General features: G+C 42.2%; 1 long non-coding RNA gene across 1 annotated transcript; it reads left to right on the top strand.

Annotated features, from left to right (window-relative positions):
• The first annotated feature begins 4 nt into the window (after positions 1 to 4).
• Positions 5 to 1,505, top strand: LOC118559838. Its single transcript, XR_004928969.1, has 4 exons — positions 5 to 65; positions 241 to 315; positions 735 to 854; positions 1,370 to 1,505. It is a non-coding gene; the product is annotated as an uncharacterized LOC118559838 (long non-coding RNA).
• The last annotated feature ends 10,966 nt before the right edge of the window (positions 1,506 to 12,471 follow it).

Below are 12,471 nucleotides of genomic sequence, written 5' to 3' on the forward strand. Positions count from 1 at the left end.
TGTACAAACCTCCCTGCAAAACACTCTCATCCGAACGACTCCATCAGCAAATCCAACAACACCTCGTAAGTTTACTATTCTTTATAACTCTGAAAAACAATAGTTTTGTGCACAACAAGCGTGGGTTCCAAACCCAGGTAAACCTAAATCTATTGGTTTTCCTTCTTATGTATTTATTTCTGTTGCAACCAATGTATGCGTGTAACGCGCTCCGTTTAAAAGCAATGTTTCCGTCTGCAGGAAGAGATCCCCCAGCTGCTGCTGCTGCAGGAGACAACACTGAGTTACACGCGACAAGCACCCCTCCATCAAACGGTGAGTTACAAATTTTATTTTTTCTCTTCATTTATTTTTCTTCATTTATTTTGTTATAGTCTTAAACTAAATGTTTAAAGTAGTTTTCTGTACGGTTCAAACTTTATGTATGTGTGTGTGTGTGTGTGTGTGTGTGTGTGTGTGTGTGTGTGTGTGTGTATGTGTGTTTGTTTGCTATCTTACTGAGTACATTCAACAAAGTGAGGACATGTTGGATGTCCTCATGTGTGTGTGTTGTGTGTGTTTGAATCAGACCTCTGCTGCTTGCACCCTCTCACCATTTTTCACCTATATGCTGTATAATTAGCCTTCTTATATATAATTAAAATGTATAATATATATTAATTTATTTAATTTTGTTTATTTACTTATTTAATATATAATTATACTTTTTTTTTTTTTTTTTTTTTTTTTTGCAGCCCTTGATGCAATCCAGAGAAGACCCAACCTTGTTGAACTATGTTCTACTCTTGAGAAATTCCACCAAGTAATTCCGATTCTTGTCAAGAAAGTGGTTACGCTTCGAAGACTTGTTGCGGGTAAATCTTAATTTCAACTAATTTCTATACCATACAATAAATAATATGAATAAATCCCTGTGTCCCTCTTTACTAAATGTCGGTACTTACAACTAGTTTATTATATCGAATGAATGTTTTTTTTTTTTTTTTTTTTTTTTTTTTTTTTTTTTTTTTTTTTTTGTTTTTTTTTTACTTCCACATATGAATTTACTATTTTTCTACATTTAGGGCACCGCATAATAAAGTGAATAAAACCTATGCGTCCTTCTTTTCTTCATTATATCATAATGAATCAATGCATTAACCTATTTCTATGTATGAAACAATTTCTTCTACAATTAGGTTACGTATAATAAATTCCTGTTCATACTATACAATAAATATCTATATGTACAATTATGATATCATTATATTTCACCTCTTCTTATATATATATATATATAACCACAGTTTTTTTTTTTCTAGAATTATCTTGTAATATAATAAATTAATCTTTTATCTATCCTAATTATAGTTGTTCTCTTCTATTGCAGAATCGGACTCCATCATTCAACAAATCCCATTCTACGATCACGAGGCTACCTACTACTGCTTGAAATCTGAGGAGCTTCTGAAAACCTGCACATTTCTCCTGAAAGAAATCTCCAAGGCCTCCACACTACAGTAGAGTTAACCTTTTAAATTGTGACCCTCTGTAAACATGGATAGTCAGCAAATGAGAGATTCTTTGTATCAAATTGTTCAAGCTGTGAATGAACTCCGTAATCTCCCTGTGCAGCCTGCAACCGAATTTTTCAATCTAACCCCAAATTCCCCCGTCAGAATTCAGACGGGCCCATATTGGGATCATGAACGTTTACTATCTGTAGAACAAGCCATCGAACGAATAAACAATTCTCTCTCTCAGCCATCCTCGCCTCAAAATAATTTGTTAGAGTTTCAACAGGAAGTTACAAATGCTTTAAATGAAATCACACAAATGGTTAATGAGCATCAAAATCACCCTATTCAACATGTGTCTGATTCTTTCAATGTACCTCCACATTTGCCATCCAGGTTAGAACAAGCAATCCATCAATTAAATGTTTCTCTCTCTCAAACATTTAGCCCCAAATCCTACAAATGCTGAGTCTCAACAACACGGTGGGGCTCTTGTAGAAAACGGTGAACAAAATCCCTCTGGTTCTTCCAATACTGCTTTGCCAAATCCAACATCCAACCAGCCTCAACAGCCATCTCTCATTGCACCCGATCGAGCGGATCAGCCCTGCACCAGTCATGGACAGTCAGCTGTAAACGGCTCTGAACAGCTCTTACACCCAGCATTCAACGTGATAGTTTCAATGTTACAGAAATAAGACGTCATTTCAACGTGGCTGCCACGCGCCCCGGTGACGTCCCCAACCCCGCTGAATTTTACACCCAAATCTATCATATTCTCATCGAGCTCGCAGAGTCAGCTGCTCGCCTTGCCTCTCGTAATGATATTATTCAGTTCGAAATCAGCGGGGAAGGATTTTCTCATCATACAATCGTTCAAGTAAATGGTGAAGGGGATTCAATTCTGCATGCATTTCAGGAATTTTTAGACAGTTTAACGCAGTCAAACGCTGAATTGCCAGACAACTTAGAACTGATCCTTCAGGTTGTAAGAAACCCTCATGGAGGTGTCAAACGTAAAGCTGATAAAACATTGGACTGTGAACTGATTCGTAAAAAACGTAGACATTTGTATATCGTTACCAATCGTTCTGATCAGCTATGTTTTTCAATCAGTCTTGCCCATCTCTGTAACCCGGCTTTTACAGATGCCCAAGCCGTGCAGCAAGCCATGCTTTGGCAACGCTCGGCGGGGCTCACTGAGCAAACCCCCGTCACTTTCAGTGACGTGCAAAGATTTGAAAAGATTGTCAAACCGGAAAATTGTTGTTTTCTATAAAGATAGCAAGGACACACTGCTTCGTAAATTCGAGACCGACTTTTCAGATCGTTCAAATCCTCTTTTTCTGCTTCTGTTCAGAAACCATTATTACGGAATAAAAAGCTTGAAAGGTTTCACCGGAGCCAACCGCATTTGCAGCTATTGCTATGCCGGTTTCCAAAACATCAACAGGCATAACTGTGAGGGTCGTTGTTCAGTCTGCCTCGATTCGAACTGTACTGTCCAACAGTACAACTCTGTACAATGCACAGATTGTAACCGGATCTGTCGTAATTCATTCTGCTTTGATAAGCACAAACAGCCCACACTGAGACCTAACCTCGGGAAGCATGTGAGTAACTGCGAAACCACTAAATTCTGTCCTCTGTGTAAAAAGCTATATGATCTAGCAGCAGGCGGGGGTAGCAAGCCTCACGAGTGTTCGATAAAATGCAAGGTCTGTCATCAGAAAGTGTCTGGCGGAGCTGATGTAACGTTAAACGAACACCAGTGTTACATTCAACCCACACTGACAGACCGTCAGCTCGGCAATAAACTAGTTTTTTTTTGATTTTGAAACTTTTACTGATCCAACCGGTAAGCACATTCCATTCCTTGTCTACGCAAAAACTTTGGCGGGAGATGTCTGGTACTCTTACGGATTGAACTGTGTGAGGGATTTTCTGCTCCATTTTAGGAGACCACTGTATAAAGGTTCCACTTTCTTAGCCCACAACAGTCGTGGGTTTGACTCTTACTTGATTCTGAGTGCAATGGTTCAGCTGGGTATTAAACCGTACCTCATCACACAGGGGAGCAAAATCCTCTGTTTTACTGAACCTGATTATTGCTTGAAATTCATCGACAGTCTTTCATTCCTTACCATGAAACTCAGTCAAATGCCAAAAGCATTAGGCTTCACCGATCACAGTAAAGGATTTTTCCCTCACTTGTTCTCCTCTGAGAAGACTTTAAACTATGTGGGTCCGCTTCCTCCCCCCAGCTTCTATGGGGTAGAGCGCATGAATCCCGCTGAACAGGAACGGTTTTCCACTTGGTACAGCGAGGCTTGTAAACAACCCTTTGACTTTCAGAAAAGAAGCTCTTTATTATTGTCAAAACGATGTGGAGATTCTTTTCAAGGCTTGTGTGAAATTCAGAGAAGAGTTCTTTAAAGAGACGAACGTGGATCCTTTAAACTGCATCACCATTGCCTCAGCTTGTATGAAAGTTTTCACATCCAATTTCCTCCCTCCTAACACTCTCGCGATCCCCTCCCCGGTGGATTACCGGCGGCAGTGTAAGACGTTTTCGGACGCGTCCATTCAGTGGTTAGAATGGATGGCTTTGGAACGCGGCATTTTCATTCAGCATGCGCTGAATAAAGGTGAAATGACGGTCGGTCCCTATCAGGTCGATGGATACGCGGAGGTTCAAGGGGTGAAAAATGTGTTTGAGTTCAACGGGTGTTTTTACCACGGTTGTCCCACTTGCTTTCCACCCAACCAGACCTGTCCTCTCAGGGGCGTTTGCTTTGAGGCGATCTACTCTGCTACCACTGAGAGAGCCAGGTTATTGCAGTCGGTTTACGGTGTGCAATTAGAAATCATGTGGGAACACGACTGGATTCTGATGAAGACATCGCACCCAAGTCTCACAAGGTTTCTGCAGTGTTTCAACGCACCGGAGCCTCTTTCCCCGCGACATGCCTTATACGGCGGTCGTACTTGTGCTCTCAGACTCCGGTACATGGCTGGGGAGGAGGAATCGGTTCATTATGTAGATTTCACCTCGTTGTACCCGTACGTTAACGCAAATTGCCCCTATCCTCTCGGGCACCCCAAAATCATTTGCAAAGATTTTGACGATCCGCGTAACTATTTCGGGTTCATCAGGGCAACTGTGTTTCCACCCCGCGGTCTGTTTTTCCCCGTTTTGCCGTACAAGACATCTACCGGTAAACTTGTGTTCACTCTCTGCCATGCTTGCGCCGAAATTAACTACCAGACAGGTCCTTGCAGCCACTCTGACCAAGAGAGAGCGTTGACGGGGGTATGGGTAACCCTTGAATTCAACAAAGCTCTTGAACTTGGTTATCGCCTCGCTAAAATCACAGAGGTTTGGCATTTTGAAAAACAAAGCAGTTCAATCTTTAAACCGTATATACACACTTTTCTCAAGGGTAAGCAGGAAGCTTCAGGTTTCCCCGCTGAAGCGACGGATGAGGAGAGCAGGTTAGAATATGTGGCAGACTACAAACGTAACCAAGGCATCCAGCTGGATGTGGAGAAGATTGAGGTCAATCCTGCTAAAAGGCAAGTGGCTAAACTGTGTTTGAACAGTTTTTTGGGGGAAATTTGCACAGAGAAACGACCTGGCTCAAACTACCATTGTGAAAGAGTCTGATGAGTTTTTTAACTTCCTGTTTTCAGGTAAATATACTGTGAGCTACTTTCACTTTCTGAACGATGAGATGTGTATGGTTCAATGGAAATACAACAAGCGATGCATCTCTCCCCCCAACAAGGTGAATAATGTGTTTATCGCAGCATTCACCACAGCACACGCGCGGTTGAAACTCTTCACCTGTCTCGAACAACTTCAAGAACGCGTTTTGTACATTGACACAGACAGTCTGATCTATGTGGTTAAACCGGGTCAGACCTCCCTCGAGCTGGGAAATTATTTGGGGGATTTAACAGATGAGCTGGGAGGTGATACCATACAGCAATTTGTTTCAACAGGCCCCAAAAGCTACGCTTACCAGACAAAAAACCAGAAAAAAGTTGTGATGCGATGTAAAGGTATCACTCAAACTCAGGAATGCAGTGAGAGAGTGAATTTTGACAGTGTGAAAGACCTGGTAGAAGGCTATCTGCAGGGGTCTACAGGGGAGGTTTTAGAAGCTCCGCAGCATACCATCAGGAGGGATAAAAGAAACTTCCAGCTTCAAAATGTGACATTTCGGAAAAAGTTCCGCGTGGTGTATGACAAGAGAAGGCTTTTTCCTGACGGAACAACTCTCCCTTTCGGTTACTAAAAAGGTTAACTGAGAATGTCGCTCTCCGGTGAAACACAGGAGATTGAATTTGACCCTAGATTCAAAACCCCTTTTTCATGTCTTATAGTAGGTCCGAGCGGGTGTGGAAAATCTTTTTTTGTTAAAAGTGTTTTGCAGAATTGTAACCATGTTATGGATGTTGTACCTGTAAATATTGTATGGATTTACACATCTCTTCAACCCATGTATGCTGAATTGCAGAGAACCAATAAAAGGATTAAATTCATCGAAGGACTACCTCATTCTTTTGATGATGAAAATCTGTTTCCTCCTGATCAGAATCATTTGGTTATATTGGACGATGTAATTTTCCAGGCTTCGGAGCATCCAGAAGTGGTCAAGATTTTTACGCAATATAGACATCACAGAAATATGAGCGTGATGATGTTGACTCAGAATGTGTTTCATCAAGGCAAGTATAGTCGTACCATCAGCTTAAACACTAATTATATGGTGTTGTTTAAGAACCCCAGAGATAAACTGCAGCTGAATATATTGGCCCGTCAGATGTTCCCGTCAGAAAAAACGTTCTTTATGGAGAGTTTTCAAGATGCCACCAGAGAACCCCACGGGTATTTAATCGTGGATCTGACTCCCACTTGCCCAGATCGTTTCAGACTGAGAACAGGAATGCTCCCTGGTCAGTGGCCCGCTGTGTATTTACCCAAGGTAAATTAATTCACCATGTCGACGCGCATAAAAAGGAACGCACCTCTATTCAGAGCTCTGTATCACGCTACCCCTCAGAAACGGAAAGACATTCTCGCTCACTGCTCACCGGATTTTCTTAAAGCCTTGTGTGAAATAGCTCTGAATATCTTAAAAGGTAATGTTAAAATATCTCCTCCTCAACATAAAAAACTGGAAAAGCAGAAAAAGATTATCAGACTGCTGGCTGATAAAAAAACGGGTTTAAAACGCAAACAGTTAGCTCTGAAAAATCAAACGGGTGGGTTTATTCTCCCCCTGCTGAGTGTTGTGGCCCCTTTAATCGGAGAGGTGGTGGGGGGTCTCATCAGGAGATGAGAAAATGTCTCTTAGGACGGCACAAAAGATGTACCTCGTTTCTCCACATCACTTCAAACGTTTGAGCCCGTCAGAGCCTTCTATCAGACAGACGGCTGAAGAGGATTTGGATTCTAAAATGAGGGAGATATTGAATGAACCGGGACTGAGTTCTTATGAAAAAATTAAAAGGTATAACGGTCTGCTGCAAAGATATCTGACTCTAATGAAACAAGGTCAGATGGAGGAACCACGAATGACTTTAACTTTGCAACGTGACCCGGTGCCTGAAAATAATGACAGTGAGGCGGACTCTGATTCTACTGCTTCTACACCCTCTCCTGTTGAATTGGATGAAACCGCTGACGAAGTTCTAAAAGCTCTACCTAACAGAGATCGCAAAAACGCAAAATACATATTAAAAAAGTTATCCGAAAGTGGTGGTAGTTGGACGTCCAAGGGTGAATTTGTTTATCAGGATCGTGTGATGAGGGGCTCACATTTGCTCGATTTGCTGAAAAACCTTCTGCTACCTTTTAAGAGGAAAACACAAACCCGGGAACCTGTAGGCTGGGACCATTTCATCGCCACCCTGAAGGAGTTAAACATCCCTGTATCGTCAGTCAGCAATCCGCAGGCCCGAGAGCAATACAGACGTCTGACTGAAACGGGTGTATTGGAGAAGAAGGGGGATAAACCTGTCGCGAAACGAAGAGGAAAGATCGTGTTGTCCCCTAAATTCTCAGGGTTAGAGTTTGAGCATCCAAGCACCAATAACGAACGTCCTCGAAGCAAAAGAGTCATGAACCCTGCATGGTTGAAATTTTCGCCTTAAAACTCTGTATAAAATGAAAACTCGTGAAATAAAATTTTGTAATAAAGATACTTTTATTGCTTCAAATTATTGATGCGTACAGTGTTTTTCTTCTAGACTAGTTACAGTTTGTAACAATCTTTAAACATTTGTAAAGAACAGGTTCCGTGATTAAACGAGCACGAGGTCCTCTTTTTGATACATCGTTGATATTTTTTCACAAAATCAAATACCCTCACATCATTTTTATAAACATCATCCTCATGAGTAGCCAATATATCGTGCATCGATAACCCACAGGCTTTATGACAAAGATAATAAACACAATGGTGACCGCATACGGTGGATAGAGTGTCTTGAAGTTGACGATTATGGTACAATATTTTCGACGATCTGTTTTTCAAAAATGATACTATGCTTTGGGGATAAAATTCAAAATCCGGAGGAAACCCGTAAGAGTCGAAAAAGGTGGCTTCATCATTCTCTTCCAAGGTCAAAGCCAGCCAGTGTTCTCCAGGCATGTGTGACGGATGAGTGTTGACGATAAAATAGGCCGGTCCTCTGTAAGTATGTCTGAGTAGCGAGAGCTGATCACATGCCCAAACACCACAAAATAAGTCCCCCAGCAGGTGATGCATCAGGCTCTCCAGTTCGTGGTTATTCATGTTAATAAAAATCCACCAGGACCTGCCTTTTTGAGTCGATTTCCAAAATTGAGTCGTAACATGCGTACACAATCAGGGTGGTAGTGTGAGGCAGAGGAACTCTGAATCTCATTTCCAGTCTCAAATTTCCGTTACACACCGGTGACAGAGCATCAGCGTCTTCGCTCGGATTGAGATTAAAGACAAACAGGGAATAACCCTCGCTAAATTCCTCACGAGCGATGCTTAAAGGAAGGTCTTTTAAATGACGACCTGTAGCCGTGAACATGTTGTAATATTCCCTGACTGAAATACCCTCGTTGAAATGAGGTTGAAACGCTTTGGCTGGGACCTGTCTACCGTCTTTGCAGAGAGCTAAATATTCCACATCCATATGCTTAAAGTTGAAAGGGGACATGCTTCTCCTTCCGGTGAATGCCTCGTGGTTTACCATACCTAAAACTACATATTTAGGCATGGTTCCTAAAAACAGATTCTCCTGTGTACATATCCTGGAATTTTCAGGGATAGAATACGTTTTCACATTCACGCGCGAAATAGGATATAGGGCATTTCCCCTCATTAATGCTGAGGCATGCCCTAATCGGATAGCCGGGGAGACTGAAACTTTTTTCACAAAAAGCGAGGCCCCTAGAATTTTAAGGCGGAAGGTTGAATCACGCGGTCCCATGAGAGAGAACGCGTCACTGGTTCTGGTTAGTTTAACCCTCATGTCGACAGAATTCAAGAGGAGTCTTTCGCAGAAGAAAATATCTGCGTGAAGCGGTCCCATCAGGTGTAACTCTCTGGAATTAGCGGTGAAAGCGGCTCTCTTGTTCATCCCCAAATTTGGGCCATCGACCATAACAATGGAGTCAATAGCCCCCGCCGTATCTTTGTAAAAGAGGCCTGCGGTAAATTGGCTCTTTAATGTGTCTTCCGAATAGTTGAGCAAAGTTTCAATCATTGCTCTGTATGGGTGAGTCGCGCTACTCTGGGAAATTAACCTGTCTCCCAGAATAACGTCGCATTGACTAAACATTGTATTCAGCGGGTAATTTATCAGCCCGACGGCTGCATCGTTTGCCAGGTTGCTTCCATCTGCGTTGGTGATCTTTAGACGGACGTGCACCAAAGTATCGTTCAAATCCAAGTATTTCTCTCCATCTCCAGGAATAAAAAACTCGATCGGGCCGGTATCTGTAATCGCTGACACCGGTAATATTTCGGTGTAGACCTTATCTTCGATAGATAGCTGTGTCATGGGGGCTGAAAATAAGTCAAGTTCTGCCAGGGTGCATTCTGATGATTTCCGATGTAAAAGAGTCATGATTGATTGTTATTGGAAACTATTAATTCAACTAAATATATCCTTGTGTGCAGCGGACTTCCTCCCTCTAGCTCTGCTCTTGCCGACTGATTTCTTCTTTTTACGCGGCACAAGTATTTGTGAACGCCAAACACGTTGCCCCGGAGGTCTTTTTCTAGCTCTTCTTGATAAAACCATAACCCCAGACCCCTCCTGGTTATTCACACCCTCATGCGAGCCGGTTATTTTCGTCATAGCTTTCCCTATGACATCAGACGCGATATTTGTGGCTGCCTTTTTCAGATGCGGTTTAGCAATAGCGAAGCCGGATTTAACTAAGGGTGATACAAAGCGAAATAATTTTGAAAATATGGATCCTATCCCCCGACCGTACATAACGGGGGCACCATAGAAACCGGGTAAAGCACCCCCCACTTGTCCCTGGTAATAGGAAACAAAGCGGTGTGGGTCATCTCTCAGATTCATCTGAATCATGTTTTGTTGATTCTTGCGGCCTCTTCCTCACGTTTTATAATGATGCAGCGTTGTCGATACGACTGGTTACACAGCTATGAATGATTCCGTGAACAATCGTGTGTGTTTTTATAAGCACAATCTGTTTCACCTGAATGCTCGGTGTGAGGTAGTGGGTCTGAAATGCAGTTTCACGATGCACTTTCCGTATGTAAATTTCACAGGGGTGTTCTGATCCGTTTTAATTTCGACTTGTATATTTTCAATATGTCTCTTGGCAACCGGGATATAGTAGGGGTTATGAAAGGTTTGTGTGATAATATCTCCAAAGACACCCTGGACCTGAACTGTCTGCAGGAGGGGGGCGTGAGCATCCCCCACCATCTGTGGGGCTACAATGTCGCTGTAGAAATACAGATGGTATAAACCGGCCTTAAAATCTATTGGGTGAGGAGCATGCCAGTGGTCGAATTTGATCCATTCTCCGGGCTCCGTGCCGAGCATGTAGGCCAGCGGTGCGTGAAAACGTAGGTGGTACTGAGCGCCAGCCTGGTAAGTTAGTATGTTTGCGAGTCGGTTAACTTTAAAAAAAATATCTGTATCTACCTTTCTCAGATGGACTTCAATCTCTGTGATAAGCTGATTCAGATTATTGTAGTATCCGTGTCCAATCTGTATGCGTTGGACTTTTTCCTCGCCCGCTTTCCGCAATTCAAAATAAGCTTTTTCTGAGGGGACGTTATGCCATGTGTGTGGATAAGAAACCTCTGTCAACGCCACTTGCCACTGACCTTGTAAATTAATCGGCTCGGCTAAATCCACACGGAAACTCGATATGTTATTATCCTTAAAAACGTTGAGGCTAGCGTTGGACGGCAGCGTCAGATAAAATCCCTGCTCCTCAGTTATGGGGTCCATGCTGCAATGTCGGTCATCGGTGAGCAACGCTTTCTTTTATACATCACACAGGTCTTCGGCTCTTACCCAGCTATTGAATTTCTCCGGCCAATTTTTCCAGCGTACTAAGACCTGTTTGACTCCTCGCACGGTACGTTTGTCTAATATCTCACCCACTTGATAAATTTTGTTTTTTATCATTTTCACCTTTTGAAGCTCCTCTACGTAAAAAGAACCCTGGACGGGCTCTCCGTCTAAATCTTTCAGTTTGAAGACGGGGGGCGATCGTTGTATCACTTCTGTAACTGTAAAAATTTCATCCGTGAAACTCTGTTCATATTTCTTGTCAAACACGCCACGAACCTTGGAGATTCTGACATGATCGCCTGGTTTAAACGCTATCTTGAATTTTGTACGTCGTTTGGAATTAACCCCGTACAGATTTTGAAACACTTGAAAAGCATTACTAACGGTGACTTCGATAGGCGCCATTTTAATACTTGAATGATAGCTGTGATTGTAGCTTTTGAGCAGATCCTGAAGCACGTTTAGATATCGGAGAGTGTTGTTTGCGGTAAAATATCTCCACATTCTTGATTTTAATGTACGATTAAACCTCTCAACCACCGAGGCTTTTATTTCACTAGCCGTGGAAAAATGCTCAATACTGTTTTTATCCATTAACGCTTTGAATGATTTGTTGAAGAATTCTTTTCCATCATCCGTTTGAAGTTTCTTTGGAATCTGACTCTCTTTTAAAACAGATTCAAAAGCTTTTACGACGTCAGATGCTGTTTTCCTTTTTAAAACCCTGGCATAGGCTCTTTTGGAAAATACGTCGATAACGGTTAATAAATAATTGTAACCGTCATTTTCTTTGGACAGGCTCTGCATATCACAAAGATCGGCTTGGAATTGCTTCAGAGGCCCGGTGACAAACACTCTATTTCTAGGAAATCTAATTCTCGCGGGTTTATGCAAAGAATAAGCATCTTGTTCCGCTAAAAAGCTTTGAACCTTTTCAACCGGTACCTTCTCGCCCATTTCACTTTCCATAGCTCTCTGTAATCTATCTACCCCACCGAAAGAACCGGGGTGCGAAGGCATGTAATATACCCGTTTCATTAACTTTTCTTCAGCCATAACTTCCTACATACATGTAGTGATGCTGAATGAAGGACATGAGGAATGCGATTGGGTTTTATATATATTTTTATTAACATTCATTTATTATATCACATTGTAGAAAACAATCATTTCATATATATTAAAGAAAACATACATGCACTGGATTTCAGCATCCCCTCCAGTACTGCAATGCTGCTTCAAGCTGATCTCTGAATTCAGAGCTTTCTTGAACGACCTGACCACACACCTCGTCGATGGGGTCATGCACCTGCTTGACCAGCGTCAATTCATACAGATAGGCCTGTGCAACCGCGCTGACTGTGTCGTTGTCTTGATGGATGTTGCGAGCGGCTAGAAACTGTTGAATGGCTCCGATGAAACG

This window comes from Fundulus heteroclitus, unplaced genomic scaffold, assembly GCF_011125445.2.
Source record: "Fundulus heteroclitus isolate FHET01 unplaced genomic scaffold, MU-UCD_Fhet_4.1 scaffold_348, whole genome shotgun sequence".
NCBI classification, from domain to species: Eukaryota; Metazoa; Chordata; class Actinopteri; order Cyprinodontiformes; family Fundulidae; genus Fundulus; species Fundulus heteroclitus.